Here is a 24655-nt window from a genome sequence, read left to right on the forward strand (position 1 = left end):
AATATAATTTCTTCTGGCAAAAATATATAGAAAATTTCACTATTACTTGTATATAATATATATGTGTGTGTGCGTGTGCGTGTGCTGTACTGTACATATATATCGAGCTTACTTTACGCGTATGTGTATGCGTGTTATCCGAGTGTATAATCTGTAATTTTACCCATTAGAAGCAAGTTCGACTGCAGTAATGTTGGTTGGAAAGCGTAGCAAGTATTAGATAAGTGAGCTTCTATTCATATGTAAAGGTGTAAAACAAAATTTTCAAAAATAATAACAGATTTTTATTCTGAAATTTAGATTTTCAGAATACAAAATCCATTATTTATGAATTTTAAGAAATTTAAATAAAATACTACTAATTATTATTATTTCGGAATCGCACAACAGAACAGAATTGAAGGAAAATGACAAAAGGAAATGACACCTCTATCTGATATAACTTTACAAATATAAAGATCCAGATTAGATTCATATCCGGATTTCCATGGTGGTCGTTTAATATCTTATAGCGTAGTCATCTATTTAATTAATATAGAATAGTTTATATATAAACCTTGTTATTTTCGATCATCGTTGTTGATAAGAGTATAAATATAATACCTAGTCTACATTGTTAATTTCCATAATGGCAAGTTGAAATTTGCTTGCCTTTATGGAAATTTTCAGAACTTTAGAACCATAAATTTTCAGATTTAATATTGCACTGCACCGATTTTGTCATGCTTATCATTTATTTAAGTTACAGTTGTCACAGTGTTCTGACACTGAGCCAGAATAGTTTATAAAATGTTTACTTGAAAGGAATAACCTCATTTTATTTTTTCAAATATCTTATGAAACTTTTTATATTGAATTTTTTTCTCTGCCAAAATAAAATGAATTTTTAAGATCAATTATATGCTTCTTTATTCACTCTTTTAACTTTTTGAAATTGTATTTTACTTATACAAAATATATATATATAATGTATGAATTATACTAATACTTTTTGTTTTGTGCTTTGGAAATTAGTTTATATTAAATCACTGTCTGGTCAGTTGCATAATTATTATATATTCCATTTTTCGTGCAAAAATTTGATTGGATTGTCATTAAATAAATCAAAATAAAAAATTATAAATTTTCATTTTCTGAACTTTTCGATATACATTCATTACATTCAATTTGCGAAGTTACGACATTAAAAATTCGATTTAAACTAAAAGCTTATTTTAGTTTTGGAATTTCTTCATAACATAAGCAAAGACAAGTGTTGAAACTATTTTATAACACTTACTCAATGTAATCTTAATACCATTTTACACAATACCGCATCAGTTTCTTTGATCAAGCAAAAATTTCGATTAGCATTTAAGATTTTAGATTTAAAAATGAAAGTATAGTTAAATTCTGCTTTCTATTACATGTATTCGAATTATTTATAATGTTTTATTTGTTATTAAATAAATATACGTAAAAGAAATGTAATAAAAACTTCAAATAATTATTTGGTAAATTGTCAAAAGTTAATGCTCGTATTATTTAAAAACACTGAATGACCTGCCTAAATTTAAAAAATAACTATTACTATTTTAGTAATTTTAGCAATAGCTGTTTGGCTTTTTAAACAACCATTTTACATTTCTCTTTCGAAATCGACTTTGATAGCTTATAAACAACGCGAATAAGAATAACCTGTTATCGAAACACGCAAAGTGACATCCTTCATTTAGTTGACTAAAACAGCACATCGGTATGAAGGAGTCTGAATGACTTGGAGTTCTGCCCACAATGACTAGGAAGAGGTTAAAGGCGACGTGATCTGTGTGAAAATTTTTAGTTTTATAAAATAAAAAAAATAACATTTACACAAAAAATAGAGAAAATAATAGACGTAAAATCGATTAAATGAAGTTGAAAAGTATATTTAATTTTCGTTTTTAAACGAAAAAGTATATTATTAAAATTATATTTAATGCCAATTGATATTTATTAGCCATTCATTATTTGAAATATTAAAAAATGGATTACTTTGAACCATTCTTTTCAAATTTTTATAAATATTAATTCGTTAAATATAGTTGAAATAACTATGCTATTTTTTGCAAACAACAGTCTTGTAGACTCTATTGCTTGAAATACAATGGAAAAACAATTATTCAGAAACATTGAATAAATTTATTGTTAATCTTAAAATAATTTATATCAGTTTCTAATTTCACTATATTTTTAGTCTCGTAAAACTGTAACAAAGCTTTATGAATGAAGGAAATTACACAACTATAAATTGAATCTCTGTTATCGGTTTTTGGTAAATTCAATGTTTTGCCAGTTAAAATACTTTCAAGTTTATATTATTAATATATTCATAAATCTAATATTAAAAAAAATATATGTGATATTAAAGAATATTTAAAAATATAAGTTTTGTCGATTAATAGTATTCATAAAATATTTTATGGATTATAAAGAAAATGGGTGAAGGCTAATAAAAATCTGATGTTTATATTTGGCTGTAAAACTTCTTTTAGATTAATAAACTATTTACGGATTGTCCTTTCGCCAAAATTAACACATTTGACGTTTCTGTCTTATCGATATTTTCATTTTCTATAGAATTCATAAAAATATATTATTACTTTGGCATTTGTAATATTACAATATTAAAGTATATATTTTCTAAAAATATGCTAACATTTTAAATGTTTTTTTTAAATTTTTAATAAATATTTAAAGTATATTTTGGCAATTATAAATAATTTATACTTAAATCACGTAAAATTAAATTAAACCAATAAAAAATTTTCAAAATTAATATCCTATTTTCAATTCATTCAATTTGATTTTCAGGAAAATCTCTGGCAAGTTAGGATTATTGCCAACTGTTTCAAAAATTTCAATTAAGTAACTCTTTTAGTATCTTTTCCTGGCAAAATATCAAGTTTCCATGAAACATTTTCAAGAAATAGGAAACTTGTTAATTAATATAACTGAAATTGAATATAGCATGTCTTCTATAGTATTTTGGAAATATACTAACAGTAATAATCAATAAAATCAAAATAATTATTTTATTATATTACAGTACGGATATTAAACATCTAGAACTAAATAAAATATAATATTTTTTAAATAATTATACTTATATAATAAAAAGGAATTGATCAAGCAGGCTATCATTGCACAGGCTTGACAATGCGTAAATATACTTTTGAAGAGCTCTGTTCAGAGTGAAATATTTTTAAAATATTAGAATGTTCACAAAAATGGATGGAAATAAGTTTTTTTTATTAAGAATATTGTATTCAGTGAGATATTGGGAAAATAATATGTAAAAATATAAGCCGATTTTAAAAAAAATTAACTTTAAATAAATTTATTTTTCAAATTTTGAAAATAATTTCAAAAATCTTTGCAAAATTCACTTGCGAAAGGAATAAAGTTAAGGGGAAAAAAAGAGATGAGTAGCATTTATGAAAACATTTAAAGAATTTTTTCAGTATGAATGCTATTCAAAATTCTAATAATTGTGACATCGAACTAATTGGCATGTCATTGTTTGATAAAACCGAATTTTTAACAAGTTCTGGCTAGTATAATTGAAAAGCAAAAATAAATAAATGTTTTAAACTGCGCATAATGGGAAAGTATTGTAATTTAACATGAAGGCAATAATCTAAAATTAGATTGTCAAACTGACTTCGCTAAAATTATACGACGACAATAATATGAAATAGTGCACCTATATACTTATTTCTTTTGTATTTTAATTTTTATGTCTATTTTTAAAAATGTACTTTGTGTTTATATTTTTTTATTTATTGCACTTAAAAAATTATTATAGCCTGTGTTTTATAATTGTTTTTCAAAATAAAAAATTAATGTAGAAATGTATAACAACTTGAAGAATACCAAAAAAGCTTTGAATTAACTGCAATTGAATTGTTTTATTCAGAATTACAATGTTTAAATTTTATAATAGAATACATAATGAGTGGTAGAAATAATTGAGATGTTTATTTCTTTGCAAATAAATTTAAGGGAAAAAAATCTTTTTAACAAAACTTTTACCTAAAATATTTTTTAATAAATAAATTGGTATTTAAAATATTTTTCTTAAAAACAATGAGGCTTTATGTATAATTAACTATTGATTCATATCATTAATATAAAATATAATTTATATTTATGTTAATGATGCCAATAGTTTAATCAAAACAGAATATTGTTGAATTTTAGTATACGAGTATTATATTATAAGTACTGTATTTTAAAATATGCAACAACTGAATAGAATGTATTATATAAATAATTCCTAATATTGTATATATATATTTTTTTATATAAAACCCGTTTCTTGTTTTCAAATTTTACCTTTATAAATGAAAACTATAATAAATGTAACAAGATAATATTTTACGAGTATTACAACGAGCTGAGAATATATTCTACAATATTATATAAGAGTGATGTAATACATTCGAGTTTACTATAAGATAGATTTATAAGTTTTCGGTATATTCGCTACGGTAGAATAGAGCAATATTTAATAAAATTTTTGTTTCATTGAAGAATAACAACAAAGTTTCATAATTTAAAAATTATTTTAACATAAAATTTCATTGTAAAAATTCTCTCTCAGTGCTCACAGACGAAAATTTATTATACAGTATGCTTTAAAAAGCAGTGTACAGAATAAGACTGGCCAAGCAACAGATTGCGAAACGCATGTGGCTCTTTGCCAAAATACTGAGACGTGGATAACACAGTTATGAAACGTTTTTCATTTTAATATAAAATAATTATAAAATTAATTTATTTAACATAATATTCATAATCACAACTTTGCGATTCAATTGAAAATAATATTGACTGAAGTGAATGAATAAAACTTTTTACTTATATATTTTCCATATTTAACGACAAGAAGTGAATCAGTAGGACTTCAAAGTATAAAATGGATTAGTTGTCTCAAGGTTATCATCCTAAATTATCTCGCTCTATTTTCTTCCATTGTTTTAAAATCAATGTTAGTTAACCTCTTTCCAAATTTTGTAGAATAAAATGAATCATCTTTTAACTTTCGGATTGTTACATGAGGTGTTAATTTACTTTAATGCCATTACAGAAATTCTATTTTATAATTTTTCAAATTGAATTTTATATGCTTTTTAAAAAAATAAAACGCTATTGAATTCATTATTTTCCTTTATCAAATTACTGTTTAATATCATTTATTATTAAGATTGTTTAAATTATTAAAATCTATAACCTTATCTATAAAGTGTTAATTAATCGTTAACGGGTTTAACGATATGTAACTACTACACACACTAAACAAAAAAAATTTTTTTTAATGAAGTATATATTTATTTTTCCGTTCATACAATAATGAAAATACAGCATAAAACATATCAATTACTCTTGAAAGACTACAAGTTACGAGCAAAACTGTATTCCAAAAAATAAATTTCATTTCATTAAAATTTAATAATAATATATTCGATATATTTGTTTATGTATAATTATTAATGCATATTTTAAAACCTGTATTCTATATTAAATATTTTATTTTTTCATTAATGTTTAAATTTGTTTAAGGTTAATATAAAGTTAAAAACTGAGGCTGCTTACTTTGAGAAATTGATAGCAGACGTGCAATACGTGATTATTCGGTAAAAAGTTTCAATTATTTCTAGGAAAATTTGAAAATAACCGACTTAGATGAAAGAAATTAAATTATTATTTATTTAAAATCCTATTATTATTATTTGGAAAAAAATAAAAATATGTAAATAATTATGGGTAAGTTTCATATGTTAGTGAGTTAATTTATCATTATTATTCATTTTGAAAACAGATTAGTTACAATAATTAATTAAAATCCAAAACAACTTTTTTTAGATGCTTCATCCAAAAGTCAAACAAGTATATATTTTAAATTATCTAATTAATATTTATTTCTTGTTTTAAATAAAATTATCATCAATAAGCAGACTACAGTAATAAATATTATTTTATCGAATTTTATTACAATATATTGCAAGTACTATTTAGTAGCATTTCAATTTAAAAACACGGATTAACTGTAAGTAAAAGTAATATCGTTGTACGATACAATTTTATTTGATCATGTATTAAAATATTCCTAATTAAAAAATATTGGATGTATTTTTAACTAATTAAATTATTTTTAAAAATTTATGAGTATTAATAATAAAAAACTTCGCATAATTATGATTTTCATAAAGTAAATGCTATCTAAATTATTATAGAGATCTTTGACTAGACTTTGTGTACGATTATAATTGCATTGTTCTTGAAATGACCTATTAAATTACGTAAGCAGAAATTTGCTTATTTCTTAACTATGTTTCAAAGTTTCATGAAGTAAGCGGACGTATAAAATATTTTTTGACTGATTCAAGAATTAGGAAATCTTGATTTTAAAATAAACAAATAAAGATACAGAATTGTATTGAACAGAAAGAGTATTGAACAGAATTGAATTTAAAATTCATTTAATTGTAGAGCTTCTAAAGAAACAATAAATCATCAGCATCAATTGCAAATAAATGTATTTCTTTAATCCTTTTTTTCGGTATTTGCTTATAATTGTGCGATGGATGAGGGGCAAGTATTTGCCTGTCGCTTTGAAACATCTGATTCGACAGAGCTTTAGGAATTTTTCATGGATCGAGTTTCTCAGGTTACACATGCAGTTATTCGTTACCTGTCTGTTTTATTACGAGCCTGGTTGAATCCATAATTAGTTAATATTAAGTTGTCAGCTAAAGATATAAATAATTAATTATTTTTTCAAGTAGATATTTTCCCATTGCTAAAACTTAAAGATACATTTGGATCTTTCAGTTTTAGCAACGGCAGCATTTTTTTACCTGCATTATAATCGTTTCCAGAGGAAACAATTGTTAATTGATTCTTAAGAAATCAGTAAAGAGATTAAAGTACTCTCCTTGGGATTATGCCTGACGTGCGCTGCATTTGATATCTGAGACCTAATTCTATTTTCAATATATTTTATTCTTTTTTCGTCTTATTCTCTATCCTTTCATTTTAGATTATTTAAAAGGAAATTAAATGGAAATTATAGACGAATAATGTAACAACAAAAGTCATCGTTAAGCGATTTTGCTATCTGATATCATTATAAAATCTTGCAAAAAATCAGTAACAGCCTCAGGCATAGTTATGTTTCTTTAAACCAATATCATTAAGAGCAACTTCTCTGTCTAATTAATTTTACCGATTCTTATTAAAATCCCTTTAGTTTATTCGAACAGCGAACAAACGAATTCGGATCTTTTATTTATGAGAACTTTTTTCTTAAGTTTATCGCTTTTATTATACAAAATTCTATTAATCAATAAGTCTCTTTACATATAGACTTATTAGAGCAAAGGAATACAATAAAATCTAAATAAAATATATATTCGTGGAATTGGCTTGCAACAACTAACAATGTAAGATTCACTTTCAATCACAGGATCTATAAAGCATCAGAAAGGCTTGATAGCTTTTAGATTTTGAAGTTAATAGCGAGGTTGAGGCCGAAGTTTTAAACGCGAAAACGTGTACGTCGGACGTTCAGCGCCGCTTTCTTCTAAGCCTAGAAGTTTGACAATGGCATTTGGAATGTCGAGCATGATTCCACCGACTTTCCAAACACCATTGTCAAACTTCTAGGCTTACAGGAAAGCGGCGCTGAACGTCCGACGTACACGTTTTCGCGTTTAAAACTTCGGCCTCAACCTCGCTATTGATTCTTCAGCTCTTTTCTGCAATATGATTTTTCAAAAAACATTAAAGATATCTGGATTATTTTTGATGAGGTTATTCCCATGTATAAATGTTTTTGAACAACAACTACTAAAATTTGACGTATAGATAAAAACTGATTAGTTTCTTCAGAAAATTTCCTTAAACTTCTGTTTTAAAGCCAATTGTCAGTAGATTATTGTACGATTATAAGATAAAATACATGAAAGAAGCAAAATACTTTCTTTTTCAAGAATTAGGCATATTTCTGTTTATATCATGCAATAGATTGTTTCAAGAAATGGGCGTAGCTGTATATACAAAAAGTATTTTCCTTTTATGAAGAAGTAATTACTGTAATTTTACTAGCAAAAATATACAGTAGAATTTATTCATAAGTTTTGAATATTTATTTATTTATTTATAAATATATATATATATTTTCAAAACGATATTTTCTTTTATTTCTAAAAGTTGCCTTTGCGATTGTTATAATTCTTATTTAATAATTCTTGCTACAGTATGTATTTTTGCTCATCCAATTAATTACTTCTTTAGAAGAGGAAAATACATTTTGTATATATAGCTACGCCTATTTCTTGAAAAAGCAAGTACAGTATTTTGTCTCTTTCAAATATAGATTATCGTAAGATTATGAAATATTTATTTAAAATAGATATTTTTAATTTTTTGACTTTTTACTTATTCGATATGTAATATGTTTAATGTAAATAAATATTTATCTCGAATATTTATCTGGACTTCATTACAGTATTATAGTAAACTTTATTCGTACAACTATTCGTACAACGTACTTTGTTTTTGTTATTCATCTAGTTTAAACAAGTCGGCAATCCTTTAGTTACAAAGGACAAATTTCACAGTTTCAGTTATAAACAAAAACTTTAATTGATTAATAAACATGTTCAATAGAGGAAGAAAATTTTCACTTTTATTCTGTTTAGAATTTCGATTTATTAAATAAGTATATTTTACTTGATTACGAAAATATAAAGTCGCGTTTAAATAAAAAACTAGATATAATAAAGATTTTTTTTTTAAGAATGTAATTTAACATGGTAAAACTATTCAAAATGTTATATTTACAACACTTTTGAGACTATTTCATCAATTTTTAAAATATATTAAATTATAGTAAAAATCTTATATTTAATTAAAATGTAGAAGTTTATTTATTTCATTCTCTTCATTCTCTATTTTTATTTCCTTTTAATGTTTTTTGTAAAATATTTAAAATAAATCTGATTGTTCTGAAAATAGAAATTTAAAAAGGCATTTAAATTGATGCTTTCTTTATTTAAATACATTATTCAGTTATAAAGACAAACGATTATTTTATTTCAATGTATCTAAAATACAACAATTGAGCAAATGTGTTAATTTGCGACTTTTGATGTTCCCGTATTGCAAAATAGAAGGAGAGATTTATAGCCTTTTAACTAGATTTATTTATCTCTTTCCCCCCTTCCTTTTAAAGATTTACTATTAAGAGACACGACGCAATAACTTACGTCACGGAGACGTAAAATTATCTAAAAAAAGCGTGTATAGTAAGAAAGTCATTAGACGTATGACACGTTCTGAAAGAATTTAGACTACTATTCCAATATTCTAATGTACTATATAATTTTATATGATTATAAATCTGTATATTTTCGTTTCAAAATTGTTTTCTGATATATTAAATCTTTTAATATGAAATAATGGCGTATACAGTACACGTGTTTTAAAAAATGTCATATTCTTCCATTGATTAATATCAGCCCGTATATCCTTACTCGTTATTTGTAAATTTGCTGAGTTTTATATAGATATTTATTATTATATATTATAGATTATAAGCTGTTATTTCAAACGTGATGCATTTCATTAAATTAAAATCAATGTAGAAATTCGGTTGCTGTTTTACTATTCTTGTATTCTCGATATTGATGAAGTTCAAGGTCAACGAGGAACGCCTACGCTGTATTCTGGAGTTCATGTGTCCGCATTTATAAATGTTTAATTTTCGTTAAAATAATTTCTTTTTTATTGTTGGTTATGTGTGTCTGTGTGTTATAAGTCACTGAAATTAGGTCTAAATTCAAAAATCTTAAGTATAATTTTTTACAAATTTTATTGATTTATATCAACAATCAATGTCAAATAATGCGAGTAACTATTTTATATTCAACGAAACTATATTTTAAACACTAACAATAATTATAAATATATTTATTTGGTTGTTAATATTTATTTTTCTAGCCTAAAACGCAATGTTAAAAGCTTCCTACGTGTTTTGCATTGTCTGTGTAGTACTATTCACCTTCACAAATTACATCATCATATGTAATATATTATGTGGCTAAATTTATAAATTGAATCGACGTACTGTAAGCGATAAAGTTTAATTTGTTATAATTAATAACTGTTCGTGACATTCAAAATGATAAACTGTTGTAATTTCTAACGTTGTATGCAATACTGTTCAAGTATATTATTGTATGATTAAGGAAAATTAATTAAAAAATTGCTGAGTGGAGAAGATAAATGCAGTACTGTACGTGTTATTAAACAAATGTAAGTGACTTATTTCCAATTTAGAGTTATTAAAATCAAACTGCAATTTCCTTTTATTTATACATAAATACTTGTTAAATAATGTTTTTGTAAAAATTAAAACACGATCTTACATTTATTAACCATAATTATGGTGGAAAATATTTTATTACTTTCAATAGATGGCATCTGGTTAATTTCTTTGGATCTAATCCATTCAATTGACAATATCAAAAAATAAAAAAATAGAAATAGAAAATAAAATCAATTATTTTAAATATATATAAAAAGTTTATACGTTGATTCTTATATAAACTGACTTGAAAGTCATGGCCTGAATTTATAAAAATAAAAAATAAAAAATTTAACACTTTTTTTTTATCTAAAAAAAAACGTCTGACACATTTAATATTGTGTTTTACGTCTCAATTGTATCAATTGAGCTGTGACATTCATTGTGTAGATCGAATACAGTACTTCTATCGTAATGTATTTATAGCAAACCCGATGGTCAATAAAACCGCCATCTGATGATTATAAAAGGAACTTTTTTTAACTTTATAACCATTTCCTTTTATCTAAACTCCGTGTTCTATATATAATACATATAAGTTATACTAACGAATATTTAATGGATTCTACTAATTAAAATACACTTAGTTTAATAAGATTAACTTTTAATTTTATTCAAAGATGATCATCAGTTAATTTATGAAAATAAAAATAAATTATCATAAGAATTTAAATCACGTAAGACCTTGATGTCGCGTTTTATATTCTATCTTTAATAGTTATCTTTATAACAAATGAGAATAAATGAATTGTCATGTATCACACTCTAATGATTAAATATTTTATATAAATCGTCGTGTTTTATTTACTTCAACATTTTGACAGTAACAATATACAGCAAGTATTAGCCTACTATTCTTACTCTTGTCAATGGTGTAAATTTAAAATTAACTTTCCTTTCTCTGCTTTCATTATTTCTAATTATAGATTTCACAGCAAATATGTTTCAAGGCGATAATATAATTTAAAATAGCTGAAAAATGTTCAATAAAGGTCAACGACTTTTGATCTACTGTACAAAATATTGAGTTTTTCTTAAAGTTACGCACTCGTATCGTTTGAAAATCGAAATATTGAATTATTTTGAGAATCTATAAATAGGCCTAAGCTAACATTAATACGTATTTTATTGATTTTGATTTAGTATATATGAAACTCAAGTAATAGTTTCGTAGAAGTTTAGCTTTTTAAATTGTTCCTATTAAGTTAGAAAAATCGATTTATGATAAATGTAAACCTATAAATTCTACAAGATACAAATTTGAATCAATAAATTGCAATTAATTACAACTTTTCAAATAATAATAATGAAATTTCGTGTGAAGTTATTTAAACTTCAATAATTCTTTTCGCAAAATTAATAGGGAAATTGGGAAAGTAATTAGTAAAGCGTTTAATATATGAAGAATTCTTTCAAGAAATTTTTAAATATAATATATATATATCTTCGAATATCGAATATTTTATGGTACGACGTAGTTGCACTTAACTGTTCTATATGTAAATGGCATTTGAATGTACTTAAAGTCAATGGCTTGAAATGTTTCCAGAAGATATTCAAAACAATTGGAGGTCACCTTGAAATACATTCATCTTAATAAAATAAAAATTTAGAAAGTCTGCGATATTTTTGATTTTTGTTTCAATTGGTTCAATGATAATATCACACTCTCAGACAGTTATCAATTATCTTAGCAGTTGAATGATTCATAATTCATGAAATGTTTAAGTTGGACATATACGTATTCTTGTTGCTGTCATATTTAATTTTTAAATGTATTTGATATAGTATAGTATAATTTAATCGTATCATTGATATGAATAATAATAATAATAATGTTACCAATAAAATCTTTATTTTCAAGTAATTTATCAGAAAAGATTTCCTAATAATTTGAATTTTTTAAAGTTATATATAAATTCAAAGAATCGCCGAAGTTAATTCTGTTTTATATTTCATTTTTAAAAAATATAATATATATTCAGTAAGCATTTTTGAGAAAAGTTAGATTCTGTAACAGGTGCAAATTGTTATTTCTTTTTACTAGATTTAATTTGTCAGTGTGATGGATGGAAGAATCTTGAAATAAAGTGTGGCATGTTGCCATTATAGTATCTACAAGTTGAATTTCGAAAGAATGAAAATTCATAGTTAAATTATTTCAATATTTTAAAATGCAATCAAATTGTTCCAATTTAAAATTTATTATGTAAAATCTATAAAATAAAGAAATCGGACCAACTTATTACAGTATTAGTATAATTTGTCTGGATTTTTATCTTTTAAGGATGAAAAATTTAATGTTTATAAAATGATAATTCAATGGTTTAATGTATACGATTCGACTAATTTACCATGTTATTATTTACTTTGTAACTTTCATTAAAAGTTTTAGAATTGATTTTAAAACTGTCAATATTCGAAAAAGAAATTGGTAGGCAGAAGGGTTTAAAATTGAAGGAATGGTGATTATTTTATAAGAAATATTCATTATTTTTCGAAATTATGAGATATTTCTTTATTAAATGCTCTTTTTATCATTATTTTAATTTATTTTATCGACACTTTTGTATATAAGTAACTGAAAAAATGTAACATACTTCACAACATTTGAATGATATAAGTTGTTATATAATGATTTTAAAACTCGATTATGTTCAAATGTTTGAACTGCTACATAACCTCCTTTAAATATATAATATAAATTAAGCATTTACTACACGAATCTTCAAAATATTTTCTTCTTAGTCTCTATAATAAATATTGATCTGACAGATCAAAATTTATTTTATAGCACATGATCAATCATTCCAGTGTTTCTTTTTGCTATATCGCTATTCAGATAAATGACAAGTGATAAAATATTAAGCTACATCCTCTTGAAAAATTATTGTGAATAGATTATAGATTTTTAAAATGTATATTAACTTATAAATCAATAGCATTTTATTTAATTTGAAAAGTCCTCTTGATAATACTTTTTAATTTTTATTTAAAACAAAGTTTATATTATGTTTAATATATATTAAACACTCCATTTTCAATGCAGTAAAAAGTTCTTTCATGTTTTATTCGTGTAAAATATTAAATTTCAATATTATTAACGTTTGAGCATGTATAAATAATACTACTAAAATTAATACAAATAAAGGGGTAGTTGAATAACCCAAAGATTAGACCTAGACTTAATTATTTTCGCTGTATGTTTAAAGAAATGTTTTGTCGAGTAAAATATTTGTGTTTGTAAAGAAGAAAAATAAAATGTTTTGTTTTCTGTTTAATAACAGACTAATGTGGATAATAATCTAATCGCAAAATAAATTCATAATCACTCATCATTTACGAATATATAATATAAACAATTGTAATGACAAACTGAAAGCGACCGTAACTTTCGCAATGATTTTAACCCGACATTCAAAACAACTGATTTTACTTTCCATTACTTCGAGGTTTATGTATTATTATTTTTTTAATTTTAAAAGTCGATTCTGTTGAAATTTATTAATCTGTAGATCTAATCTCTGGGTTATTCAACTGTGTCTTCTTTTTGTATTTATTTATATTATTAGTAATATGACTTACACGTGTTTAAGCATTAGTATTATCGAAATTTAACATTTTAAAATCAGAGGTTTTCGTCTTTTTTTATTTATTATTATTGTCAACCTTTTCCAATACTACATTTAATTTGCTGATTCCTATTTTGATTTTAAAAATTACACAAAGTAAAACACAATTTTAAAGTTTTGATTTATGCTTAACAAGATTTAAAGATACATCAATTATTAAATATTATTATTTTTATTGTATTGAAAATTTAAGTGAAAACTAAAAGAAAGATTATCTAAACTTTTCAATGTTCTTTTTAATAACAACATTTCAATTTTTAATATAAAACATACAAATACAGGTACTCATAAATATTAATTTTAAAATATACATTAATTTAAAAACAATAGTGAGGCATTTATAACACTATACATACTAGAATTAATGAATTAAAATATTACGTATTTAGCTTTTTACAATACACACTGAACCTGTTTTTTTTCTGTTTATACCATAAAATAATTTAGTTTTAATGAATTATTTAGATTTAAATTTTATTTATTGAGTGTTTTTTAATAATTTTATGTTACGAATGAAAATTATATATTAAAGAAGAAAGTTATTATTCAAGTAACTATTACAGATTTTCAAATAATGCATTTTCATATGAATAACTTAAATTACAAGTTTAATTTTCTTATTTGGTTGTTTTAGAAATTGTTAACAAATTAGATTGAAATCGTCACTTTTTAATGCGAGTTAAAAGAAAATTCTTACTAATATTAATGCAAGATTATCATAAAAATTTTACTTTACGAAATTGATAATAGGTTAATCAAGAAAGGAAGTACAGTACATTATTGATATATATATATAGGCCTATATATATCCATAATGTACTGTACTGTAGCTTGTATAATACTGTAATGTAATTTAACAAAATTGTATAATCTAGCTTATGTAAGCAATTACTGAATATGTGAAAATTTATATTAGTAGACATGAACAAAACATGCATGCATAAGCTTATCTCTCATTTCTTATTATTATAAATGTACTGTACAATATACTAGTATAAGCATAGTATTATATATTGTATATACAATTAATATATAAAAGTTTAGTTGTTAATATGAGACTTATTGAGTTAATGAAGAAAAATTATGTAGCTCTATTGGGAGTACTCTAATAATTTATTACAAACTATTAATGATTAGCATTAATTTATTATTCACTTAGCATTAATTTAATTTAATCTAATAAATGTTCACATGTAACAGATTAGGCTAAATTAAACTACTTGTAATAACTTAAACTAATAAATTAGATATTCAGTTTAGAATTTTATATCTATTACCATATATTTCAAATATATTAGGTTTAACCGTTAAAAAGACTACAAAATAAAAAAAAAAACTTCGTGTTTTAAAAGAATTTGTGTTTCTAAGGTTTAAGAACACTGTTCTATTTTGGAAAGCTGCCTATTTTCTACAAGTGGCACCGATTTAAATATTAGGATCTCGACATTACTGACTCAACATTGGCAGACATAACAATCAAAATGTTCTATTGTAGGCCTATGCCAGGGTTGAGGCAATAAAATTGAAGAAAAATTATTTCGAAGATAGTAATTGCCAAAAGTGTTTTACTGTTAAGGTTATCAGTGTTAAATAGTCCACTTGGTGTTGTGAAAGATCACTCTTCTTGCTACTATTATCGCTTCACCTGTATAAAAAATGTTTCGCTTGCCAGAACATTTCTTTGTTTTCTGTTCTACCATTGTCACTTTTGATAACTAGACCTATCAAAGTCTGAAAGTTGTAGTTTTAATTATTATCTTAACAACACTAAATATAAAAAGCACTATTTTAAATTCGTAATAAATCATTTAATATCTTTTGGATTTGAGATATATTAGTACATTTTTAAATCCATTACTTCTACATATTTTAATGAAACATTCACTTTATCATTGAATTAAGAATTTACGAGTATATCTTTGTCTAGTTAATTAATTCTATACAGATCCTAATTAGTATTGTTTTATCATACATTATTATTAAATGCATGTAAGCTGCTTACCACAAATATGATTTTTAAATCAATTGATTCATTGTCCGGTTAAGATTTTGAAAAAACAGCTTTACATTCAATAGAACATATGTCCTAATTTTATACCTTACAGAGAAGGAATTGGGTGTTACTGGAGTAAGGAAACATAATTGAGAGATAGAATACTCTGAATCAAACTGTCTGTGAAAAAACTATAAGAGATTTATATTGAATTCAAACCCTGATCCTGATAGCAGAAGATGAAATTATTCCAATTAGAAACTTATTTAAAGAAAATTTTATTTTATTTTAATTTTTTTTTTTGTGAACTGCAAAAGTATTCTTTACATTATGTTTGATTTTCCAGAACATTAAATATCCTAATAACTTAATATTTTTGTGTTTCTCGTATTCTTAGTCTGGTAATTTTATTTTATTTCAAAGATCATACTAGTGTACTGCATTTAGATAATAAGTAGCAAATGTAAATAATCATCTTTTATGTAGTAATTTTATTGTTTTTAAATTTAATAAATAGTTGTTTTAGCCCACTAGTGTCCAAGTGGATAAAACTACAGTACACTGGTGAGTTCGCGTTTAACCAATCGACTAGCCGCGTGAAGTTTTCTGGTTCTCTTTGTGTGTCTAACATCTAATTAGAGCCAGTTTTCCATATAAAATTCTTCCGGAAGGCACCCCACCTTGGCAAATTGCCTGTGTATTACGTTGTCTTATTCCATCAATCCAATCCAATAGTTTTTAAAAATATTTTTGTATTCTTGAATAGTAAATAAAGAAAGTGAATTCATATTATTCATTTCGTATTGTACAGTTGTGAAAAGTTATTTTTAATAAAAATGCAATGAATAAAATTGTAAAACTTGTATATTGCAGCGAAACATTTTATTTGATCATTAATTAGGAGATTTATGATTTTTTGAATTTTTATTATTTTTAAAATGCTTTTTATAGATTACAAAAATTATGTTAAGAAAATTAAAATAAAAAAAATTCTAAAAACTATTTGTATTTTACGGACTATAACTGTAGCGTTCGTAATTGTACTCTTGAAGTATTGATTTGGTAAGATGAATAAATAAGGGCTTACCATGTGAATAATTCATCCTTTTTCTGTCTAATTCGGCTAATTGTGCTTGTTCGAGTGTTTTAGTTCTCAAAGAACGCTAGCTACAAGAACGGCATAATCTATTTTGAACGAAAATCGAACCGGAATGATGTATGTTTGAATCATTTCTATGACGCAACACATACAAGATCAATTTTTATTGGTCAAGAAAATACTATAAATTATATGGACGTTATATTGAAAATTTATTAATTTTCCTCTACTAACATTAAATACAGTACGTACTGGACCAATTATCCGGCAAGTTAGAAATTGGTCGGATTTATGGTTTTTTCTGTTTTCTGGACACAGGCTAAATATGTACTTAAAACACAAAATAAACAATCGAAATTAAAGAACCAAATTGTATTTAACACACCGTATGTGGCATACGGTGTGTTAAATACAATTTGGTTCTTTGGCCACGGGAAGCAAAACAAAGCAGCCGTGCGTTAACTATGGCTCTCAATTTCTGGAATCCGGATATTTAGTCCATTACTGAATACTGGTCTTTTTTCATCTCTTTTTTGATATAATTTTGGCTTTCGCAGCTTGTTATTGATTTCGATAAGCATATAACGAAATGTATGAGGAAACATGGCAGTATTCCATTAGATTTTGATCAATTTCGAATACTTATTTTAAATAAATGCTCCTGTTTAATTTAAAAATTTTATTAGACTACATAAAATTGAAACATTTTTAATTCTATGTTTTTCTTTCAAAACATTGACAGTGTAGCTTTTTCGAAAAACTTCTATTGAAATTTTTTTCTCAAAATTATTTATTAGGAGAAAAAAATAATAATATACGTGTTTGTTCGAAATATGTTAGATATATTTATAAAAAATAATTACAATAAACACTGAACAGTAATAAACAGAGTAGAAATTTTAAGTATTTAATCTAATTTATATAATTTCAAGTGTTTTTATTTTGAATCCTTTCATAAGCTCCTAAAAGCAGATAAGTTATTTTTAAAAAGTTATTTTTTACTATTAGATAAGTTATCATCATCAATTCCATTAAAATTTCCCTTTGTTTAGAAAGAGTATACTTCAGTTAATTCATGTATAATTATTAAAAAGATTACTTTATATCATTTTTGTCATCGCTAATTTTAGATTTGTCTACTTATAACACTTTTTAAGGAAGAAAATTTTAAATTTAAATTGGTAAAATATGAGCCAACGTAATCCTGTTTTTTTCCATCAAATATTCTATAATACATTTAAATTGGATGAAGGAAGATGGATGGGTAAGATGGAGGAAATTGATCATGATTTTATTTTTTAAACAACTTAATGAAAAAAGTGAATGGTGAATTTATAATATAAAATGTTAAAACCTTGTAACCGTATTTTTCTTTTTGTTTTATTTTCCTTATAATAAACATAAAATCTAACTTTTTGTTCGATAAGTATCAATTAATCATGGTTTCCGGATAAAATAACACATATAAGAGATGTTGTCTATGTTATACGAGTACAATTTAATTTTATATTAAAAAAGATCAAAAACATTTCCTGTGAATTAGTTTTACATTTGTAAAAAGAACAGACTAATTTCTTCATTTTGATATATCTAACTAAGCTACATATATAATTTATTAAAATATTGAAAAATATTTTTAAAACAATAATAATTTATTTTTACTTTTCCGGCTATTATATAAAACAGAGGGAAAGTATGGCGATCGGTCAAAAAAGACCCCCCCCCCCGAAGATTTTTACATTTTTGGACTTAGGACATCTTGAAACGTCGAGAAATGCAAAAAAGATTCGGGGTTTTTTCTGTGTGGGAGGCACGATTTTGTTCACCCTGTTTGAAGCTTAATAATTCCTGTGCTTTTTTGTCGAAAATTTCTGAAATTTTTCAGGGCGGTTTGTTTATTAGGCGCGATTGATGCTATTAAATTTTGGTGATTAAAGATCGAGGGTGGGGAAATAAAGGGCGTCGTGTGTATCTTCAGTAGGGTCGAACTTAATGACGATTTTACTCGATATTAGCATTTACAATTTTTCATAAAACCCATCCCTACCCTCAAAATGAAGCTTTTTGCCATTTTATAATAGTTAAAAATATAAAAAGTTTTTAAAATGAAATATGATAACAGATGGCATCACCAAAATTTTAAATGTTGCCGGAAAAGTTGAGCAACTCGTAGCTGGAATTTTTTTAAATGTTTACAAATTTACAATTAATGTGATGTATCATTAGTAGCAAGGTAATTAAAATACGCTTAGCGATATTTAAAATTTTAATTATCAAATAAAAATTTCTTTATTTATACCTGAAGTAAACTTTAAAATAATACGTTGAATCAATAATTAAAATAACGACTTCAAATTATAATTAAAACAAATTCTTTTTATGTTTGCATAAAAAAATTGTATATATCCAAATTACATTCTGTAGCCATTAAAAAAATAGTAAGTATGAGAAAATATATCATACTTTTCATTGACAAAAGAAAAATTATTTCCAAAATTTGATGTCTGATAATGAAATTAAACTGAGATATTGTATCAAAAAAATATCAAGAAAAGCATGATTATTATAAAATATTAAAAATTTATTTTTAGAAAGTATTAAATAACAGAACTATATATTAAAAACGATAAACCGCAAAAAAAGATATCACTTGTAGCATTTATTTATTCGCACTACGTTTTCATATTTTGAAAAATGTACGAAAAATTCAAAGGATTGAGGACATCTATGAAAATGGAAAGTTAATCTGCTACCTAAATTTGGAACCAATAAACAAGCAGGATTCCTAAAAGTTCATAGTCTCTATCTATAGAAGAACAAATGAAGAACAAAGAACAGAAATAGGAAATAATTATTTATGGGAACAAAACTAAATCTTTACGCTGATATTTAAATATAAATTAGTGTAATTCGATCGATAATATATAGAGAAATAAATTTGAAAAACAAATCTGTTACCTAATTTGTAAATGAAAAATCGGTTGATTCATTACAACAATCAATGAACGAGAAGACCTACACTGAAACCTATAAGAATTCATTATAAAGCTATCAGGAATTTTGTAAAACCAAAATATTAATTCGATATGCTTACATTATTTTGGTTCTTAAAAAATCTTATTTATTGTAGTTAAAGATTTGTATTGACATGTACTGTACAATTGTATGTATTGTACTATACATTGTATGTACTGTATAATACAAAAAATTAATTTATATATATATTATGTAATTAAATATAATTTTCATATCGTATAAATATTATATAATATAAAAATTATACGTCTTTCTATCTACTGACTATGGTATGAATAAATATTATTAATTTATTCATACCAGAATTAGTACCAAATTATTGTTAATTTGATACTAATTCTGGACTCGATTCCTTAAGTTAATGACGAATTGATTTCTTAATTAGATTTACTTTTTATTTTTGAAATATTAAATTAATTGCTTGAAAATTAAAATAAATTAATATTTATTATTTTAAAACATTATATAATGTGAAATAAAATACACCATAAACACTTCTAGGCTGTTTACTGTAATTTTTATTTTGTATTAATATGATTTATTTGAATATATAATAATTGATTATAATTTGAAAACAATCGATTTATTTATTTTTCGTTATATAATAATATAATATTGTCTATATTATATATATGTATAGTTTGTGTGTAAAATAACTTTAAATATTGTATTTGTGGTTCAGTCATTTATTTTAAGATATTCTTTATTATTGTTATTTATTTTTTCTTTTTTAAGGTAGTGGATTAGAATAATAAATTAGCTTATTATTAAAAGATACTAATCATGCAATTAACAGAAATGCTACCCGTTAAATTGTATTATATTTTATGTTTATATATTACTTTACAGTGCCTACTATGACATTCCTGTAAGAAGAGGAGATAATTTCGAGCGCACATTGTGTCAAATAATGAAACCGTCTTAACAGAGACGTTATGTTAAATGTATCTATATATAGTCTCCTGTCCTTTGCACCGTAGTCTGGGATCTCTTCGTGCCAAGTATCGATTTGCAGACCAAATTTGTCTTAGGCCGTTACCTTATAGTCTAGTGTTGTTATTTATAAGAACTACAGCCTATATGAATATGAAAACAGAATAAATATTTAATAAAATATCTTGAATTGATTAATATGTTAAACAGTTTATTTAAGTTACTCATATTCACCAAATTTATAAGGCATATAAATAAAAATATATCATATAAACGTAGGTATACATTAAAATATGATAAGTAGAAAAAAATTTATGAATATATTGTAATATTTATATTTATTGAATTAAATAACAATTTATAAAATAATATAATTGTATTAAGTAGTGTAGACTAAACAAATTTTAAAATATTGAAAATACAATTATATTTAAATCTTTTTTATAAGGAACTTTATACAAAACTATTGTTAACTGACACCCATACTATAGCATTGAATCATCATTTATCGTCATATAATAGCTTACACGTGTATTTATTTTATCTTTAATCTAGATAATTATTATGAATACTGGCTGACAGTTGGATTCTGGGTCGAGTTATTGGTGTTTATCTAAATATTTTTAAGGAAATGACAATAAAACAAAATTATATTCATTAAATAAATAATTCGTATTCATTACGATGATTAAGTTATTTCTGTTGTAATATCATTATCTTTATTTCCACAAAAAATTAATTTTCAATTTATTCTAGTTTTTATCTATAAATATAATAGGCAACGATGCAAAATATTTTTATATCTTATTTAATTGGGAAAGTTATGTGCATCAATCTTACATAAAAATAATTTTCTATATATAATAACATATAATTCTTGTAAAATATTAAATTTTAATACTCTAAATGAATTTTTAATATTTTTCTCCTCCTTTATATACAGTATATATGAACATCTTTCATAACATCCTTCTAAACAAAAAAAAGAATATCGTTAAGTTTATTATGCACATATGAGATAAGCTGAGACATCAAAACAGTCTTCTTGTGTCAAAACATTAGATAAAGTGATGCAAGATAAATGTCAAATGTCATACAAATAACTATCACTCAATCCATCTAATGATAATTTCAAGAAATATAAACACTATGTTAATTGTTACATTTATCAGGAGAGAAAAAACTTATCAATAAATGCATAATCAGAATTTTACACATAAGTTATTACACAATTTGTCAAAAATTAAACAGTTACTTATATAATGATATAAATATTCAAACTTCTAAATAATCTGTTTATTTATTGTCATTTCTAAAATTTTATTTTTGTAAAATACTTAAAATTATTGAATAAAATTTATTTATTTCTTTAATTTCTCAAATAATCAATGTCCTATATGCATTTATCTTCATTTAGAATTTTATTTTATTTTTTTCTCTAATAGAAAAAATGATGGATAATTATCAGATTTATAACAGTTTAATTTAAACTCATTAATAAGTGATTAAACATTTCAAGTCATTTACTTTACATTTTTTTCCGAAAGTACTGTAATATGGAACTGTTCCTTGTAGACGAATTACATCATCTACTAGGAATTGCAACACAAAATCATTTTAGCAAAAATCTAATTTTTTCCAAACTAAATTTAAAAATGATTTAACATATTAAAACATATTTTTTTTTTAAATTACTGTTTAAGCAATAAAAAATTTAATTAATTTCTATCAAATAATGTAGCATTATTACGAAATTTAAATCTTACAGTTAATTAGCTTAATATGTCGTTTTTTAACAGTTAATAATTTTTAATAATTAATTTTTGGTATTTGATAAGTTAAAATAAAAATTCTAAGTTTCCTTTTATAATTATTTTACCCAGCGTTTACGTTTACTAGCGACATCTAGTAACGTTAATATGAAATAAATATATAATTTAATATAAAATATCATTAATTTTAAAATACTTTTTTTAATTAAAATTTTATATTTAGATAATTACAAAATTAAATTCGCCGTACATACTAATTCAATTATAAAATTTTAATTATTTAACCGTTAACTTTTGCTCTTTTTTTATTATTGTTTTTAATAGTATTCCTAGAAAGAAAAGAAAAACGTAGCTCTAGTTTAAATAGCATAACGTTCTTCACCTTATAAATATTCTGTGATTTGAACCAAAGAGATCTTTTACAAGACTTTTTTAGATTCTAAGCGTGGAGCCTATTTTTAGACAAATTGTAATTATATAATTAAACAATTCGAAAAACATATTCTAACAATTGTATTTCGTCTTTAGCCTAGAGTTTTCATAAGCTACATTAATAGCATTTTTTAAAATTATTATTAAACAATTTTTAAGACGAAAGAATAAAATTTTGTAATTTAGAATGACCATTAGTAAAAAAAAAGGAGTGCAAACATATTCAAAACTTGCATTAAATTTTGTGAGATATCAATAGAAATAGGCTATTAAAATTGTCCTTGATTTTAACTAATTTCTTACCAGTGAGATGCGTGAGACATGATTCTTATGGAATTAGTTATAATTAATGACAAATTTAATTGATTAAGTTCTTCATTCATCTAATAAGATTGATAAGAAAAGAAAAATTTAAAGTAAAATATTTTTTTATATATGTAAAAGCCAGTTTAATTCCGTCGAACTTTTCATTAGAATTCCTATATAATTTAACTATACAAAATGTCTACATATTTAATATTTTTAATAATATATAACTGAGCTAAAGATGATTAGTGCCACATAGAAAAATATCATTATCTGATACATAAAAGATAAATCATATAACAAAATCTCTGTTTTTCTTTTTTGAAGCGTTATTTTGGCGTTTTGGAATTGCCATAGTTTAAACAAGGGCTTCTTAAACTGTGGATCGCGAACTCTTTTCAAGTGGCATAACTGAATGTGGGAGTTGCGAAAATTTAACAACAGCAAAATTTTGTACTAAGTATTTATGCGAAGCAATATTTATAGCATTGGTGATTATAAAATCAAAATGTCGGTCAATTCTGAAAAACTTAGATGGTGCCATGTGTCCTGCAATATCAAATATTCATCTAACATTTAATTGTTTATGGAAAAAATAAACAAGCGCACCTATCTCATCAGTAATTAAAGTTGCTTTTGTCTTTAATAAATGGTAATAAATGGTAAATATGTATATCAAAGAATTACTTTGGAATAAATTGTTTTATGATTTACTATCAGTTGTTTTATTTATACGGATTTTATATGCATATATACCGGGGATCGCGTAAAATTTTCTCTGTTAAAAGAAGGCGCGAATGGAAAAAGTTTAAGAACCCCTTCAAACAAAACGATTTTCAGCTGTTGTTTCAGCTTTTACTTTAAGAAATGTGCCGTAGCGCCATATAGCGACACAAAAGAGCGAAATACTTATACACAAATTTTACACACAATAATGAAATATTTACGTATGGAGCTGGAAAGAAGCGATCCAAGCCGACACGAAGAGGAGATCGAGATCAAATCTACGGCCATCGATTGCTTTGTTCTTGTGTTTTGTTCGTTTATCGCGCCTATTTT

The 24655-nt window shown here is 24.1% G+C and overlaps 1 long non-coding RNA gene across 1 annotated transcript; it reads left to right on the forward strand.

Moving 5' to 3' along the window:
* The first annotated feature begins 390 nt into the window (after positions 1 to 390).
* LOC136977554 (uncharacterized) lies at positions 391 to 21286 on the forward strand. Its single transcript, XR_010881108.1, has 2 exons — positions 391 to 490; positions 21003 to 21286. It is a non-coding gene; the product is annotated as an uncharacterized lncRNA (long non-coding RNA).
* Positions 21287 to 24655: the final 3369 nt, after the last annotated feature.

The sequence above is a fragment of the Centruroides vittatus genome, unplaced genomic scaffold (genome assembly GCF_030686945.1).
Source record: "Centruroides vittatus isolate TY-2023 unplaced genomic scaffold, ASM3068694v2 contig_460, whole genome shotgun sequence".
Taxonomy (NCBI): Eukaryota; Metazoa; Arthropoda; class Arachnida; order Scorpiones; family Buthidae; genus Centruroides; species Centruroides vittatus.